This window comes from Moschus berezovskii, chromosome 6 (assembly GCF_049115385.1).
Source record: "Moschus berezovskii isolate FMDL1 chromosome 6, NW_MosBer_1.0, whole genome shotgun sequence".
NCBI classification, from domain to species: Eukaryota; Metazoa; Chordata; class Mammalia; order Artiodactyla; family Moschidae; genus Moschus; species Moschus berezovskii.
The window spans coordinates 25,956,688-25,976,125 of record NC_142465.1 but is presented as its reverse complement, the minus strand read 5'-3'; the positions used below and the strand labels follow the sequence as shown (position 1 = coordinate 25,976,125).

The window sequence follows — 19,438 nt, the reverse complement described above, 5'->3', positions numbered from 1 at the left end:
GTATATGTTTACATCTAATAGGTGTACTTGAAAGTATAGATCTGTTTGGAATTTACATATCTTAGTTGGTAAAGAAAAGATACAAGAATTAGATAAAATAGAAACATCTTCTTGTTACTCTTATTTTGCTTTATTTTTCTTCCAAGCCTGACTTCCTTGCATGATATCCCTACATGATATATATTTCTTTACATGTTTATTGCCTGAGTGACTGAACAACAATAACCCCTTCAGTTCAGTTCAGTTCAGTTCAGTCACTCAGTCGTGTCCGACTCTTTGCAACCCCATGAATCACAGCACACCAGGCCTCCCTGTCCATCACCAACTCCCTGAGTACACTCAAACTCATGTCCACAGAGTCGGTGATGCCATCCAGCCATCTCATTCTCTGTCGTCCCATTCTCCTCCCGCCCCCAACCTTTCCCAGCATCAGAGTCTTTTCCAGTGAGTCAACTCGTCGCATGAGGTGGCCAAAGTATTGGCGTTTCAGCTTTAGCATCAGTCCCTCCAATGAACACCCAGGATTGATCTCCTTTAGAATGGACTGGTTGGATCTCCTTGCAGTCCAAGGGACTCTCAAGAGTCTTCTCCAACACCACAGTTCAAAAGCATCGATTCTTCGGCGATCAGCTTTCTTCACAGTCCAACTCTCACATCCATACATGACCACGGGAAAAATCATAGCCTTGACTAGACGGACCTTTGTTGGCAAAGTTATGTTTCTGCTTTTTAATATGCTATCTAGGTTGGTCATAACTTTCCTTCCAAGGAGTAAGCGTCTTTTAATTTCATGGCTGCAATCAGCATCTGCAGTGATTTTGGAGCCCCCAAAAATAAAGTCTGACACTGTTTCCACTGTTTTTCCATCTATTTCCCATGAAGTGATGGGACCAGATGCCATGATCTTTGTTTTCTGAATGCTGAGCTTCAAGCCAACCTTTTCACTCTCCTCTTTCACTTTCCTCAAGAGGCTTTTGAGTTCCTCTTCACTTTCTGCCATAAGGGTGGTGTCATCTGCATATCTGAGGTTATTGATATTTCTCCCAGCAATCTTGATTCCAGCTTGTGTTTCTTCCAGCCCAGTGTTCCTCATGATGTACTCTGCATACAAGTTAAATAAGCAGGGTGACAATAACCCCTTACTAGAAGGTAACGGGTAAGGACTTGTATATTTCATTCACTGTTATGGCCCCATTGTTAAGAATGGTGTATGGCACAGAGGAGACTCTCAACATATATTTGGTGAGTACTTAAGTGTCTTGATGAGCTTGGAGACTGCCCAGGCCTGGCCCTGATGCTGTAGGGACTCCACAGGGTGATTGAACACTAAGACATTGGTTGTTTTTTTTGTTCAGTTGCTAAATCACGTCCAATCCTTTGTGACGCCATGGACTACAGCATGCCAGGCTTCCCTGTCCATCCCTATTTCCTGGTGTTTGCTCAAACTCATGTCCTTTGAGTCGATGATGCCATCCAACCATCTCATCCTCTATCACCCCCTTCTCCTGTCCTCAATCTTTCCCAGCATCAGGGTCTTTTCTAGTAAGTCGGCTCTTTGCATCAGGTGACCTGAGTATTGGAGCTTCAGCATCAGTCCTTCAATGAATATTCAGGGTTGGTTTCCTTTAAGGTTGACTGGTTTGATCTTCAGCAGTCCAAGAGACTCTCAAGAGTTTTCTCCAGCATCATAGTTTGAAAGCATTAATTATTTGGTGCTCAGCCTTCTTTATGGTCCAACTCACATCTGTACATGACCATTGGAAAAATCATAGCTTTGACTATATGGACCTTTATTTTTATTTACTTATTTATGTTTGTCTGTGCTGGGTCTTTGTTGCTATGTGTGGGCTTTTTCTAGTTGTGGCTATCAGGATACTTTTCCTTGTGGTCCTTGGGCTCACTGTGGTGGCTTCTCTTGTTGCCAAGCACAGGCTCTAGGTGCATGGGCTTTAGTACTTGGCTTTGGCACACGGGCTTAGTTGCTCCACTGCATATGGAATCTTCCAAGACCAGGGATTGAACCCATGTCCCCTGCGTTGGCAGGGTATTCTGATCCACTGTACCACCAGGGAATTCCAAGACCTTGTTACTGTTTGAGGTGGATTGTGGGTAGGGAGATGAAAAAAGGGAAAAAGATGACCAAGATGACACTAATATTTCAAGTTTTCCATTCATGGTGGAAAAGACATCCCACTCATTGTGCATATATGGTATATAGTATGAGCCTAGGGACTGTGATTGTGATCCTGAAACAGCCACCTGTTTTCAGAATAAGCTGAAATAATTTCTTCATTTATTAATACCACAGTTTCGTTGTTTGTAAAATTAAAACAATTTTACATAATTCATGGCTATAGTGGGAAGATAGAAAAAGGTTGATACCTAAGAGTCGTTTACTAAATGTGTCCTATCATCGTCATCATTCCGGGGTTGGCAGACTATAGCAAGTGGGCCAAACCCAGCCTGTGACTGGCTTTTGTGAATACAGTTTTCTTGGAATACAGCCATACCCATTCATTTTCTTTTGTCCATGGCTGCCCCCACTCACTATAACAGCAGAATCGAGGAGTTAGGAAGTCTGAGCAGGCTTGAAAGCGTGCAATTTTACTCTCTGGCCCTTTACAGAAAAAGTTGGTGAACTTTTATCTAAAAGATGGTCTGTCAGCAATATAACAAAGCCCACAGTCCAGCAAAGTGTGGTCCAGGGGCCAGTGTGATTCACAAACCATCTGTTACTGATCTGTGAGAAGCGAAGTGCAGAAGCTTAAAGCAGCTTTTGCACAGTAGCAGTATCATAACCAATGAGGTTTATTCTAAGCGTGGTTATTGCTAATTGAAAACTTTCCCCAGAAATGAACAGTCTTTAGAAACATCTATAACAATCTGATGTGTGGTTGACATCCAAGTGCACGATTTTGGTACATATAAAAGCCTTGGTTTATGACAAATTGGAAATAAAAAATAATGGCCTTTCCCATTGGGAGAGAATTTGGTGTTTTGTAGGGGGATTTTGTTGTACTGATAAGTTTGTAAGACATATTCATGCGGTTTTACATGAGAACATCTGGGGGCCCATCAGGTGGGAGTGAAGAACAGGTTCTGGGATTGCAACTGACCTGGAAAGGTTGATGAGTGAGCCCATTAATAACGTCATGCAAATGGGTTTCATATGCAGATGCATGGGCAGCCACAGTTCACTTACCTGCTAATATAGTCGTAATGTGTTGCTTCATATCTGAGACAAGGAGACCACCTCAAGATATTATGTGTGACTCATGCACATATACAAATGAATTCCTTTTGAGGTAAATGAATTTTAAGTTGACAGTTCATCTTCTCTGAACAGTAGTAGGCCAACAACTTTCCTGGAAATCTAGCAAAACAACAGTTCTGTGACCAGCCCTATGCTTTGTTGTATGTGTACTTAAAAAAAGCAGACTGACTTTTCCTTTTTCTGTTTTAGAATCGGTTCCAAGTGGTAAAGTCTGCCAGAAAAAACAGACACACTCTCAGGAACAACAATGCCCATTATGTGTGGGGTGGAAGCTGCCAGACTTTGATTTCTGGCCAGACATTAACCCCTTTGGGGAAATGACAAGTCTGCATCCAGACGCTTCCAGGATTTTACAGTCACTAGGTGTGAGACCAGGCGATTTATAATGACTTGTGCAAAAAAGGACTATTGCAAGAAGGAAGTACAAGTTCAAGGATGCATCTCTGTGTTTCTTGAATTCTGCCATGACTCATTCTAGCAAGCGGACACCGATTTGATCTCCTGTGCATTTCCCTTTGCAGATCTGCTTCTGGTAAGAGGCACGGTGCTCTTACCACCTGCTTCACCTGTGTTTTCAGCTGGATGTTACAAGGGCCAGTTCGGCACTTTCAGAGAAAAATATGCAGATTCCTTGAGGTCACCATTTACAGTAAAGCTGCCAGAAAAGAGAAACCCTGCAAACTCTTTTGTGATCCCTTTCTTTCCCTTGTCACATACCCCACAGGTCAACCTCCCATTTTGAGAGCTCAGACAAGCAGAGAACAATGCAATTTATAGTAGGTGGATGATGGTTTGTGTGTACGTTCTGTGTATATATGTGTGTGTTTCATTTGTTCCTTTACTCTTTAATAAATATTTATTGATTGTCTACTATGGGATGACTGGGGATACTAAGTTAATTGCAGTCATAATAATAGCTACCATTTATCTAGACCTTATTGCATGTTGGTATTATGTTAAACATCTTACATACACGTACTTTAATTCACTTAATTCTTTAGCAACAACTTTTGAAACAGCTCCATCTGACATTTAGTAAAATGAATTCAGAAAAGTCAAGGACACATGGCTGATTGATAACAGAGCTAGGATTCACATCTAGACCTATCTGATGTAAAACCATTTCCCCATTCATTTGCCTAAGTTGCCTTCCTAAAAATGAATACAAATATAAAAAGGCATTTTATTCAATTTCTTGGAATTCATATTCCAGTTGGAGAGAAAGTCATGTGATACAGAATGGAAAAGGGTATCTTACAGTAATGTGCACAGCTAGATACATGATTAACTGAGTCTGCTGAAGAAGGAGGGAGAGGATTAGAGTGAGGCCCCAGAGAGAAAGTAGTATTTGAGTTACTCCTCTATGGAGTGGGATATGAGAGAGAGAGAGAGATCCGGTAAGGTGTGCTTTGGTGTGTAGGAAGCATGCTCATTTGCTCAGTCATGTCCAACTTTTTGCCACCCCAGGGATTGCAGCTCACCAGGCTCCTCTGTCATGGAATTTTCCAGGCAAGAATACTGGAGTGGGTTGCCATTTTCTACTCCAGGGAATCTTCCCTACCCAGGGACTGAACCTGCGTCTCCTGAATTGGCAGGTGGATTCTTTACCATTGAGGCACGTGGGAAGTCCTGTGTAGAAAGAGACCTGGACTTACCAGAGGCAAAGCAACTTGACTTACACAGAGTGAGTCTATGCACAAAATAGTGGCGGTAGCAGTGGGAGATTTTTCAAGGTTGCTTCTCTATTTATGAGGCCCAGATCTCTGTCTTCTTTGCTCTTATGGCATTGTCATGTCTTAGTAAAAGAGGATGCAGGGAGAAGGTGAGTGCAGCTGTGGTAAATTAGAAGTGATGACTTATGGAGACTACAGGAAAAGGACCAAAGTTAACCTGTCTCTGCTTACTGCAGAGGTGGGACCCTTATGGGATGACAGTCACACAAATGAAGATACCAGCCAGCACTGGATGTGAAAATGCAGCCTTTGGTTGTGTTTTAGACCAGGTGAAGGTAAAAGGAACTGATATACTCTGTTCTTTTCAATTTGATGTTTGACCTTGAAGGGCATGATTGCCTGACTCTTTCACCAGAGACTTGGGGATGGATAAAGAACAGAAATAACATCCACAGATAACCCTACATGAAGATGACTTTGTTAAAGGCAAGGGTCTAGCTGGACACTGGGAAATAAAGTGATCACCTATTCAGTCCCAGCCAAGGGAGCAATCCAGCTCAAAGAAAAGGAGGACAATGGTGTTTCAGCCAGGATGCTTCTGAGCCTTGGGCTGTTCTGTTTAGGACATATAAAAACAATCAACATGGATGGAGCCCACATGGTTGGCAATCACAATATCACAATTCTTTGGGGTTTCACTCTGAGAAGCTGAGACTTTGCAGTTTGTGAGGGTTAAGATTTCAGACTGGAATGATCACTGGACTATTGTGTTTTTTTTTTTTTTTATATATTTTAAAAGGGATGCTGGGCTGTCCCATATTCATTGCCAAGTCCTCCCAGCCTCCAAATCTTCCTTTAAAATGCTTCTTCTCTAGTCTTTAACTATGTTCTGTGACTGAATATGATTATAGGATATTTACATGCATTCTTGTCTATTGTATCAAAAGATCATGAAACAAAATGCCCATCATTAAAGCCCCAAAGTGATTGGATTGGCATGGGGACCAGGAGTGGGGCTGGCATGGGAGAGAGGATCTGACTCTGAGATTTCATGAAATCCGAAACAATAGGACAGCTGCTGTTCCATAAACAGATTATTATTATTATTTCTACCTAGACAGCTTGATAGCAGCCATTATCTTCTTTCTGGGTGTCTTATCAAGTTCCGGCTGCATGCAGCATGGGCGATAAGGAAGGAGAAATGCCACCCATGGGATTGCCAAGGATTATTTCTATGCACTGCTGTTCAGCAACGGTCAACCCCTTAGAACTGAAAGGAGTCCTATTGTTCACGCTGGGCAGTTGCTATTCTGACACCAAGAGAGCAGAAAGAAGATGGAGCTGCCATTGTGTGAGAGATTGAAATTTCATTACTCTCGGCTCAAGTTCAAGCAGTCTTGATTTTGAAAAGTGAAATCATCATGGAATATCTTTGAAGAGGGAGAAGACAGGAAAGGAAAGAATGAAATGAGCTCAGGGCTTTTCAGGACTATGAGGGAGTATTGAAAAGAAAAGACACAAAGAGAGAAGTACAATATTTTTAATCACCAGAATTTAAAATGCCAGGCATATAAGCCTCAAAGGAATTGAATATCATCATGCAACCATTACCTGTGATCCAATTATCTACCATAAAGACGCCATCTTACATATTACTCACTGGAAAACAGTTAATTTACTGGATTTCTGTTTAATTGTTTTACACTAAGTTCTTGAATGAAATTAATCTGTTGATATTGAAAATTTTTTCTTTTGCATCTCAATGATGTGCTGGATTTAAATATTTGAGGGAAAAAAATACAGTCTTATTGTATTTTTGTGATAGTATCTCAGCTTCCCAAACTTTTATCTTCTTTGAGAAAAAGACTGCATTAGAAAAAGACAAAAGCAATAACTAATATGTATGATTAACCTGTACTATGTTCATACAGAATTTCCTCCCAAAATGTTCAGAGTACTTCAGTCATTTTCATACACAGTTTTAGGGTCATCAGTTCAGTTCAGTTCAGTTCAGTCGCTCAGTCGTGTCCGACTCTCCGCGACCCCATGAATCACAGCACGCCAGGCCTCCCTGTCCATCACCAAATCCCGGAGTACACTCAAACTCATGTCCACAGAGTCAGTGATGCCATCCAGCCATCTCATTCTCCGCCGTCCCCTTCTCCTCCCGCCCCCAACCTTTCCCAGCATCAGAGTCTTTTCCAGTGAGTCAACTCGTCGCATGAGGTGGCCAAAGTATTGCAGTTTCAGCTTTAGCATCAGTCCCTCCAATGAACATCCAGGATTGATCTCCTTTAGAATGGACTGGTTGGATCTCCTTGCAGTATAAGGGACTCTCAAGAGTCTTCTCCAACACCACAGTTCAAAAGCATCGATTCTTCGGCGATCAGCTTTCTTCACAGTCCAACTCTCACATCCATACATGACCACGGGAAAAACCATTGCCTTGACTAGACGGACCTTGGTTGGCAAAGTAATGTCTCTGCTTTTTAATATACTATCAAGGTTGGTCATAACTTTCCTTCCAAGGAGCAAGCGTCTTTTAATTTCATGGCTGCAATCAGCATCTGCAGTGATTTTGGAGCCCAAAAAAACAAAGTCTGACACTGTTTCCACTGTTTTTCCATCTATTTCCCATGAAGTGATGGGACCAGATGCCATGATCTTTGTTTTCTGAATGTTGAGCTTCAAGCCAACCTTTTCACTCTCCTCTTTCACTTTCATCAAGAGGCCTTTGAGTTCCTCTTCACTTTCTGCCTGCTGCTGTTATAATGTAAGTCACTTGGAAGTGAGCCAAATAAAAATTTTCCAACATCTTAAATCACTATTCTGAAATTGGAATTTCAAATGAATGAAGTGCTTTGCTCTTAAACCAACAACTTCAGAAATAGATCTCGGTGGTGGAATCATTACATAGAGGAGTGGGAGGAGGTTGGGAAGGTAAAGAGCAAAGAGAGGGCACAGAAGAAGGAAGGTGTGGGACAAGGGGAAGGGGTCTGTCTCCCTCGGGACTAGTGAACTCCAGAAGGGCAAAACCTGCTTGCGAGCAGATTTTTACAACACTTCAGACAGAGTCAGTCTCAGGAGGTAATTGTTAAAAACATTAGTGAGAGGTGTGCAAAAATATGGCGTCAGTGTTAATGTATCCAAAGGAACAGGCTACTAACAAGACACTTTAGTTTTTTAGCCATTAAGCATTTATTAGGAAGCCTAGAGCATCTCCAGCTTGAACATATGTACAAATTATCTGGGGATCTTGTTAAAATCCAGATTCCAATTCAGGAAGGCTGGGAGAGGGTCTGAGATTCTGCATTTCTATCAAACTCCCATATGCTGATGCTCTTGGCTCATGGAAGCGCTCTGAATGGCAATGTACTGGAATAACACAAGGGGAAGGTGGGCTGGGAGTCAGGAACTCGGAGCTCTAGTTTCTGATGTCAGCCATCTGTGTTTTTAAGCCAACTGATTCATTTTCTTAGCCTTAGTTTCCCCATCTATATTATAAGTGGGTTGCATCTACATGATTTCTAAGGCTCTTACAGACTTAATATTTTAAAATGAAAGGAAGAAAGAGGGGAAGGAAGAAGGGAATGAAGGAAGGAATAGTTTAGAGAATGGCCAGTCTGTCTCTAGAAATCCCAGGGAGGCAGAATTATTTCCCTCCAGAGTCACACAGGTAATCTGGCATAGCTGAATTATGATTCAGCTGCCTCTTAATTTTTAATAGAGTAATTTTCCGTTACCATTTCTGTTGTTTTGTATTTACCATTGTTTATTCAAATGTATTTATATTCTTTTTTCTCAATTTTTAATTTTTTTTTGCAGAACAAAGTTATGTCCCACTTTATCTTACAATTATTTTAAATAGATAAATTAATATTTTTAGTTGGAGTTTCAATATCAAGCTCTCAAAAATTAAAAGAATGAATAGACAGAAGAGTAGAAGGATATAGCAGACCTGAAAAGCACTATAAATCACTTCAACATAGCTAAGATTTACACACAACATCAGGATACAAATTCCACCCAAGTTCCCATAGGTTATAAACCAGGAGACACTGGAATATATCCAGGGACATAAAACAAAGTGCAAAAATTGCATTATCTAAAGGTATTGAAAGCATACAGAGTCTGTTCTCCTATCACTGTGAAATTATGTTAGAAATCAATATCAAAAGATATTTGAAAATAAGTGTCATTTTTTTCAGGTGCAATGTGACATTTACCAAGAAAGTTATTTTATCATTATTAGTAACTTTTGTGGAATGCCTACAATCTGCCTGATGAGATGCAAAGTGTTGGGAATACAAAGATGAGTAGATTATATTTTATGATCAAATCCCTTGCCTGATGAACTGAGAGATTTCTATCCTGCAAAGTGAAGACCAACAGATCAATGCAAATGTCTAATATGTGTGTTAATATGCTAGCCCCCATCCTCTTTGATATACTAAAAACATATCACTGGCTACAGTAGAATGCTTGCAAAGATGGCCAATTCAACTCTCCCCATGCATTCTATTTGTTGTGTGATTTTTCAGCTGAATGTATCCAAAAGTGGAATTTCTTTCTCCGCTTCCTGATTTGGGGTTGGCTTTTGTGACTTGCTTTGGCTGATAGAATACAGTAGAAGGAACAAAGTTCTATTTCTACCTCCTGGTCTCAACAGGCTGTGTGTGAATGTGTGCTAAATGGCTTCAATCGGCTTTGACTCTCTGCAACCCTTTGGACCATAGCCTACTAGGCTCCTCTGTCCATGGGATTCTCCAGGCAAGAATACTGGAGTGGGTTGCCATTCCTTTCTCCAGGGGATCGTCCCGACTCAGGGATTGAACCCACATCTCCTGTGTCTTTTGCATTGGCAGGCAAGTTCTTTACCACTAGCACCACTTGGGAAACCCTCAAGACGACGTGCCCACTTTTATTTCCTCTCTCAGACCGCTGGGGCCACTGTAAAGAACAAGCCTGGGATAGCCTCCTGGATGATGCAGCAGCACAAGGAGTGATGAGCTGTCCCAACTACATTAGCCGAGGCCCACCTAGGCTGGCCCACAGCAAGTCATCCCACAGACTTGTGTGAAAGAATGAGCAAGAGCGGCCGTGTTTCTCACTCAACCCATCGCTGACCACAGATGTACCCATCAGCTCAGCTGACACTGGGAGAACTGTCCAGTTCAGCCACGAGCTTCTCACAGTAATACATGCCCCTGGTGACTCAGTGGTAAAGAGTCTGCCTGCCAATGCAGGAGATGCAGGTTCAAGCTCTGGGTCAGGAAGACCTCCTGAAGAAGGAAATGGCAACCCACTCCAGTATCTTTGTCTGGGAAATCCCGTGGACAGAGAAGCCTGGCAGGCGACAGTCCATGGGGTCGCAAAGAGTCGATCATGACTTAGAGACTAAGCAACAACAACAACATAGCTACCTAGTTTTAGAAAAATTTTCCAGCAGTTACTACAAGGTGCTTTAACTCTGATGCACAGGTCAGACATGTGGTGAGATGCTTATGCTGCTGCTAAGTCGCTTCAGTAGTGTCCAACTCTGTGCGATCCCATAGACGGAAGCCCACCAGGCTCCCCCGACCCTGGGATTCTCCAGGCAAGAACACTGGAGTGGGTTGCCATTTCCTTCTCCAATTTGTGAAAGTGAAAAGTGGAAGTGAACTTGCTCAGTCGTGTCCGACCCTTAGCGACCCCACCGACGGAAAGCCTACCAGGCTCCTCCATCCATGCGATTTTCTAGGCAAGAGTACTGGAGTGGCTTGCCAGTGCCTTCTCCGGAGATGCTTATAGTCTGGATTTATTTTAATGGTTGTTCTGATAGGAATTGTAGATAAACTGAGGTGAGATTTCAGAGAGATAGGAGTCCAGGATGATGACTGCAAGATATTTAACCTAAGTAACTGATAGATAATCAGAATTCCTTTTTTTTTTGGTGGGTTGGATGAGGATGTAAATGGGGAATTGTTTTTTGTATAAGCATTAAACAGCAATAATTAGGGATTTATTGTTAATGCTGTAACAAATTTCTCAACAATGTCATGAATTAACACAATACAATTCCTTTCTCACTGAAAAAAAAAGACTACTTAGTTTTGGGGTGCTCTGGTATTCAGCATAAGTATATGTTGTATGGCCTTCTGGACACTGAGCTTTGATTCAGATAAATGGTTCTAGTTTAGGTTCTCCCTGGAAGATACTCAGTTCAGTTCAGTCGCTCAGTCGTGTCCGACTCTCTGTGACCCCATGAATCACAGCACGCCAGGCCTCCCTGTCCATCACCAACTCCCGGAGTTCACTCAAACTCATGTCCACAGAGTCGGTGATGCCATCCAGCCATCTCATTCTCTGTCGTCCCCGTCTCCTCCCGCCCCCAACCTTTCCCAGCATCAGAGTCTTTTCCAGTGAGTCAACTCGTCACATGAGGTGGCCAAAGTATTGGCGTTTCAGCTTTAGCATCAGTCCTTCCAATGAACATCCAGGATTGATCTCCTTTAGAATGGACTGGTTGGATCTCCTTGCAGTCCAAGGGACTCTCAAGAGTCTTCTCCAACACCACAGTTCAAAAGCATCAATTCTTCGGCAATCAGCCTTCTTCACAGTCCAACTCTCACATCCATACATGACCACGGGAAAAAACATAGCCTTGACTAGACAGACCTTGGTTGGCAAGTAATGTCTCTGCTTTTTAATATGCTACCAAGGTTGGTCATAACTTTCCTTCCAAGGAGTAAGCATCTTTTAATTTCATGGCTGCAATCAGCATCTGCAGTGATTTTGGAGCCCCCAAAAATAAAGTCTGACACTGTTTCCACTGTTTTTCTATCTATTTTCCATGAAGTGATGGGACCAGATGCCGTGATCTTTGTTTTCTGAATGTTGAGCTTCAAGCCAACCTTTTCACTCTCCTCTTTCACTTTCATCAAGAGGCTTTTTAGTTCCTCTTCACTTTCTGCCATAAGGGTAGTGTCATCTGCACATCTGAGGTTATTGATATTTCTCCCAGCAATCTTGATTCCAGCTTGTGCTTCTTCCAGCCCAGCGTTCCTCATGATGTACTCTGCATAGAAGTTAAATAAGCAGGGTGACAATATACAGCCTTGATGTACTCCTTCTCCTATTTGGAACCAGTCTGTTGTTCCATGTACAGTTCTGACTGTTGCTTCCTGACCTGCATACAGGTTTCTCAAGAGGGAGGTCCGGTGGTCTGGTATTCCTATCTCTTTCAGAATTTTCCACAGTTTATTGTGATCCACACAGTCAAAGGCTTTGGCATAGTCAATGAAGCAGAAATAGATGTTTTTCTGGAACTCTCTTGCTTTCTCCATGATCCAGCAGATGTTGGTGATTTGATCTCTGGTGCCTCTGCCTTTTCTAAAACCTGCTTGAACATCTGGGAGTTCACGGTTTACATATTGCTGAAGCCTGGCTTGGAGAATTCTGAGCATGACTTTACTAGCTTGGGAGATGAGTGCAATTGTGCGGTAGTTTGAGCATTCTTTGGCATTGCCTTTCTTTGGGATTGGAATGAAGACCAACCTTTTCCAGTCCTGTGGCCACTGCTGAGTTTTCCAAATTTGCTGGCATATTGAATGCAGCACTTTCACAGCATCATCTTTCAAGATTTGAAATAGCTCAACTGGAATTCCATCACCTCCATGGGGGGATATTAGCTACTATCTGAGCCAGCAGGGAAGGCCAAGGATACTGGAGTGGGTAGCCTATCCCTTTCCCAGGGGAAATTTTTGAGCCAGGAATCAAATTGGGGTCTCCTGCATTGCAGGCAAATTTGTTACTAGCTGAGCTACTCAGGAAGCCCATTTTCATATAATAGTGTCTAGTAATTATTGAGTAGTCATAATTCTCTCTACAAGTATAATAACTAGCATACGTACATTTTGGCTTCCCTGGTGGCTCAGTGGTAAAGAATCCACTTGCCAATGCAGGAGATGTAGGTTTGATCCCCGGGTCTGGAAGATCCCCTGGCGAAGGGCATGGCAATCCACTCCAGTATTCTTGCCTGGAGAATCTCATGGACAGAGGAGCCTGATGGTCTAGAGTCCATGCGATCACAGAGTCAAACACGACTAAGCAACAACAATATGTACATTTTATAGTTTTCAAATTGCCTTTATGGAAATTATCTCACTTTGATCCTCCAGTGATGCCTTGAAATACTTATCGGTAGACGAAGAACCTCTGCTGTCTTCTAAATGGTGGTGTTTCTGAGAAATGTCTGAGCTCATGACAGACTTGCTAAGATAAGAACCTCACCATTTGTTTTTTTATTATTTTTTTAAAGAATTAAACCTGGTGAGTATGTCAGATCTTTGACTTTTATTTTCAAGTCGATACCTCACCTCCCTTTTTTTCATAATGGCTCTTGTTTATGAGGTGCATTCTTTTTCTTCCCCAGACATTTCTAAAGTGCAAGGAAGGTAATGGTTACTCTGAAATTGCATCTTGGAGCCTAGGATTTATATTCTTAAACCATCGGAAAGCGAGTGAAGTCGCTCATTCGTGTCTGACTCTTTGCAACCCCATGGACTGTAGCCTACCAGGCTCCACTGTCCGTGGGATTTTTCAGGTAAGGGCACTGGAGTGGGTTGCCATTTCCTTCTCCAGGGGATCTTCCCAACCCAGGGATCGAACCAGGTCGGGAGACGCTTTACCTTCTGAGCTACTAGGGAAGCCATCAGATTGTCTTTTTAAGGATGTTGGTAGATTAAACAAATAATTAAATTATTATAATCTGTGGTTGAGCCATGAATTTTTATTTTGACTATGTAGTTGAGTTGGCTGATAATGTAGATTCTGGGCTTGGCAGTTTCTATCTGAAATATGTGTAATGGCCTAAGTATCTGGTGAATATCTCCTGGTCCCTGACCAATGATTGAAGTTTTACCTGTGGTTATGAGTCTTAGAAGGCAGAGCTATTTCCACTCTTCTACTTAATTTTAAGTGCGATCCTTATTTTTATCATCTCTTGTACTGTTCCAGTACCACAGTTTGATAGTATGAAGGAGAGTGGCTATTATGACATTATAATAGCCTCCATTTATTGAGAGCTTACTATGTGAGAGCAACACGCTATGTGTTTTACTTACATAGTTCTCATAATAGCCCATTGAGATAGATATATTGCTATCCCCATTTTATGGACAAGGGAACTGAAGTACAGGAAAATTAAGTAAATTTCCCAAAGTCACACAGTGACTAGTGATAGAGCTGGATTTTTAGCTCAGACCATTTAAGTAGGAAATTCCTATTTCATATACTACTATATTTCATATATATATGTATATATATATATATACTGTATTTCTTGTACTATAAGGTTTTCTTTAAATCAGAGACCAAGAAAAATGATGTATATAAATTTAGCCATTCCAGTATCATCAAAAATTGCATGTGTTCAAAAGCCATCTAGGTACTGTGAACTCCCTTGCAGAAATCATGTAGTAATCGGCCTGTGGCAGGATGTTTCCCTGTGCTAGACATGCAGAAAACATAAAAGAAATAGAAATTCTCCCTCTGATAGACCTGAAAATTTGTAGAAGTAGATAATTATTTTGGGGAGTTGAGAAGATAGAGTTGGTTCTATAGGGTCTGAGGGTCATAGTGGGGAGGCAATAGATCGTTGTCCTTGAAATGACTTCATTTCGAGACATTGTCATCAGATTTTAGGTGGGTCTGCCAGTCTTTGGGCTTTCCAGGTGGCACTAGTGGTAAAGAACCCACCTGCCAATGCAGGAGATGTAAGAGACCTGGCTTCAATCCCTGGGGTGGGAAGATCCCCTGGAGGAGGGCATGGCAACCCACTCCAGTATTCTTCCTAGAGAATCCCATGGACAGAGCAGCCTGGTGGGCTACAGTCCATGGGGTCACAAACAGTCAGACACAACTGAAGCAACTTAGCATGCATGCATGCCAGTCCATCAAAAGTGGGCAGGCTTGTCTCTAATCCCAATTCCTCAAATTGAGAAAGCACTAGGCCACTTCAGAATTTCTTTCCACAGCCCTATTGATCAGACTTAGTGGTTTCCATTTCTTTCCATGTCAACCCAGTTGTAGAAGGCACACTCTTTACAGGTTTCCACCAGGAAGCCAATCCATACCAGTAATGGCTTGAATTGTGTACTGCAAAAATTCATGTGCTAAAGTCCTGACCCCTGTACCTCAGAATGTGGCCTTATCTGGAAGTATAGCTGCTGCAAATGCAGTTATTATAAAAGAAGATGAAGTCATAAAGGAATGGGGTGAGCTTCTAATCAAGTATAACTGGTGTCTCTCTAAAACAGGAGAAATTTGGAGCAGATGCAGACACGGGGAGAACTCTTTGTGAAGATGAAGGCAGAGGTCAGGGTGAGGTTTCTACACACCAAGGAACTCCAATGATTGCCAGCAAACCTCCAGAAGCTGAGGAAGAGGCATGGGACCAATCTTCTCTGCACAGCCAAGGAGGAACCAACCTTGCTGATACCTTGGTCTTGGACATCTGGCCTCCAGAACTGTGACAATAAATTTCTGTTCTTTATCTAGTCAGTTGTGGTACTTTGCTATGGCAGCTCTGGTAAAGCAATACACCACCAAACATGTCCTGAGTTGGGCAGATTTTACTGAAGATGTTTGGATGGAGCAATGTCATGGGGAGGGATCACATCACACAGCCCACAGCTTTCCCCCTAATTATATCGCCTCCTCTCTCCCTCCACCCTCTTTCCTTCTCATCTCCTCCATTCTTGGTTAATCTCTAAATACTCAACTACAAGTTTGCCTCACTATTTTTTTCAGAATAGCTTTTTTCTTCCCCTGAAGTTATGGCAACAACCCATGTCTAGCTCCTAGGGCTCAGCTTCTAGCCCAACCATTAATCAAAATATGCATCAAACACAAGCAGTCCATTCACTTAGAGAAATTCCTGGGCCAAATATTACAGTAAGAACATTTTCTAGATGGCATGGCTTCAAATCTTGGCTCTGCTGCTTGGATGTGTGAACTTGAACAAGTTACTTCATCCCTCTAAAACAAGAATAATAATTCACTGGGTCTGTCTTAAGTTTGGTGACCGCTCAAATAGACTCCGAGGCAGGTATTTGTGAAAGATGATGCAGTGAAGAAGGCTCCCAGGAGTAACATGAAAGGGAGTGCGAGGCGCAAGAAGGGGTTGAGTAAAGAGTTGATAAGTGAACCAGGTACACTTGGGGCCTCAGCCCTTCCCACGGGGAGCTGTGGAACTAAATGGCCCTTCAGAGTGGTCTCATTTTCAGGTAAGTGGGCTAAGACTTTGTCCCCTCTCATGGCAACCAGTCATTAAAAGTGGGTTACCCCCAGTCAAGGGGTGGTTGGTGAGGTCGTTCCCTTTGGCTAAAAGCAATTTCTTTTTGCAAATCGTATTTATTTATTTTTGGCTGTGTTTGTCTTTGATGCTGTGCAGGCTTTCTAGAGTTGCAGTGAAAGGGGGCTACTCTTCAGTGTGGTGCATGTGCTTCTCATCGTGGCGACGTCTCTTGTTGCAGGGCCACAAGGCTTCAGTAGCTTCAGCACGTGGGCTCAGCAGTTGGGGTTTCCAGACTCTAGCGCACGGGACTCAGTAGTTGTGGAGCATGGGCTTAGTTGCTCCTTGGCGTGTAAGAAGTTTCCTGACCAGGGATCGTCCCTTTCGTTGGGGGGTGGATTCTTAACCACTGAACCACCAGTGAAGTCCTGAAAGCACTTTTTTGAGAGCAACTTGGCTGTGAGTGGTCAGTCATCAGGACTGCTGTGGTAGCTGGGAAATAAGTGTCTCAGTTGCCTGACTGTCCTGCAGGCATTTTTTAGGTGACACATCATAGCATTAACTACAGGGTGATTGTGAGTATGAAATAAATTAACATAGAAAACGCTTGGAACATTACCTGGTGTGAGGTAAGTGCTGAGTTAATGAGAGACATCATATATTGAGGGTTCACGTTCGCATTTTTTTAGCTTTATGTAATTACATACAGTTCACAGAATGATTTTGCATGGATTTTGCTTCTCTGTAAGAAGTGCTTATAGATGTGAGTGAAGCAGACATTCCATCTAAAATGCTTTCTATTAGGAGAATGAAGCTCAGAGCAGTTACATGACTTGTCTGGGGCTACTGCTAGCAGGAACCTGGTCCTTCCCTGTTTTCAGTTTCTTCCTCCCCATCTGCAGCCACAGCTAATTTTTGAAGCCACAAGCACCCATGTGTAGGCTCAGTCTCACCAACCCCGATCTGAGGACAGACTGAAGGGTTTACAATTCCCTAATCTGACACCAGGATTCAGCAGCAATGATCTTGCTGTTGACTTTGTCCTACCTTGAGCCATGATGACGTTGCAAAGGTGGTCAATGGGGTGAACACGTCTCACCCAGGGAGGCTGATCAGTGTACTGTAAGAGCCCTTGTACGACAGCCTTTACCTTAGTGGATTCTCTGTATAATTGCCTATGTCTGGTCTCCCACTTCAAAGACTTATTTTGTGTTGACCGATGGCAGAGAAAACTCTCAAGGCAAGAGTACACTAAATAAATACAGAAAATACTTTTTAAAATACTATTTAAGCAAGAATATTAGTTTTAAGTTACCCAAAGTACTTGAATCCCCACAGCAACACATTTTCCCCCCATAGGCAAATAAATCAAACATTTGCTTGGTGAGCATGACATCAGAGCAAAGAGAGCTGGTTGATCTTAAGAATACCTTAGCTAAGATAACTAGGGCATCTTTTTGTCTTCTGTAGGAGTATGGGCCTTAATATTTTTGTCTGGTGACCAGAGCTTCCCCACCCCTAGTTGGAGTTGTACATGCTCTGCTACTCTTTGTCTCCAGGAGCCTCATTTTTCTGTGTTCCATGGTTGACCAACTCCCCTTTTAAGATCACCACATTAATAACTCTAATGAGTTTACAGGAAAGGCTGACTCTAGCCAGATGGCGATTCTGACTCCTTGGAGAGACTTTGCACATTTCTGTGTTTATTTCATAGCTTAACATTCAGAGGGCAGTTCTATACCCCTTACTTAGAGGGGCAGCAGAGTAAGCAGAGTGTTTAGAACTCAAGCTTTGAAATTGGGTTGCCTGGTCTATGCCTCAGTTTGCCTTTTGCTAATAGTGTGACCTGGGGCCAGTTGCTCTCATTGGATGTGCCTCAGTTTCCCTATCTGCTCAGTGGAGATTATAATAATACAGATTTCACAGGGTTGTTTGAGGATTTAATGAAGAAATCTATATAAAGGACTTAGAATGGCTGGCAAAAAATAATTGCTAATTAAATCTTAATTAATGATGGTGGCATAGTTTGTAAAGAATCTGCCCGCCAATGCAGGAGATGCAGATGTGGGTTCAGTCCTTGGGTTGGGAAGATCCCTTGGAGAGGGAAATGGCAACCCACTCCAGGATGCTTGCTGGGGAAATCCCACGGACAGAGGAGCCTGGTGGGCTATGGTCCAGGGGATCTCAAAATAGCTGGACATGACTGAGTACATATGCATGCATGCAGAGGCCATTCTGGTTTTCTGGTCTCTTTATCTTATAAACTAATAATCAAAGTGAACATTTATCAAGTGCTTATATAATCCATGCACTGTTATAAGACTTTAACTTGAATATCATTGTAATCCTTCCAAAATTCAGTCAGATGGAAAACACTTTGAGTCTATTTTATAGATGAGGAAATGGAGATTGAGAAGTGACAAACCACAAAAAAGAGGTGGAACAGATGAGCTGCAGGAAATCAAGATTTTTATCTCTATGTATCAGCTACATGTTTAGCTTCTATAAATAAACTTCAATATCGTCCCCTGTGCAGGAGTCCTTTCCTTGGTCATACGGTAACTCAAATGAGTGGTCTATTGTGCTTCTTCCAATATCACAAGGAAAAAACTAGATCTTTCATGTCACCAGGAAGCTGGAGTTACCTACTGCTCCATGCCCTTGTTTCTCCAGTTTGTACTGAACAGTACTATGTGTATGGTCCCTGTGATTTCAGGCTACCCAACCAGCCAGTGTTTCTTTAACCCTCTGTCACAGTCCTCCAGTAGCAATTGCTATGGAAGTCTTTACCTGCTTCCCACTGCAGTTCCTCAAGATACCATGCTCTACCTGCCCACCTGGACATTCTTCCAACATAGGCAGTCAGGGTCCCCTGTCTGAGCCTTGGTGCCTTCCTCTTCTGCCTTCCAAGTGCGAGAATGATCATAACTCTTGGTCTCCTTTGCATTGCCTGATGGGTATCATTAACCAGAGAAATCCCGTATTGGTCTTGGAGTATAATTATAAGAGGTATAATAGAATTGAACCCATGTCTCCTGATTCTACATTGTAGGTGGAGTTGAAAGATGATGGCTAGGGCTAGTTATTTAGGTGTTGACTTCATGGATGGAGGTAAGGTCTGGCATCTAAGGCTTGAGGTTCCAGCAAGATGCTTCTGCCCAGTGTAGTAAAGGATCCTGGGAGCCAAAAGATTAAGCCACCTTACAACAGAAGAAG

The 19,438-nt window shown here is 42.4% G+C and overlaps 1 long non-coding RNA gene across 1 annotated transcript in view; it reads left to right on the top strand.

The window, feature by feature from the left end:
* The window catches only part of LOC129537252 (uncharacterized), a 44,832-nt gene extending 29,455 nt beyond the window's left edge, over positions 1–15,377 (top strand). The window contains exon 4 of the long non-coding RNA XR_016037497.1: positions 15,246–15,377. This is a non-coding gene — a long non-coding RNA (uncharacterized LOC129537252). The remainder of the gene's footprint in view (positions 1–15,245) is intronic.
* The last annotated feature ends 4,061 nt before the right edge of the window (positions 15,378–19,438 follow it).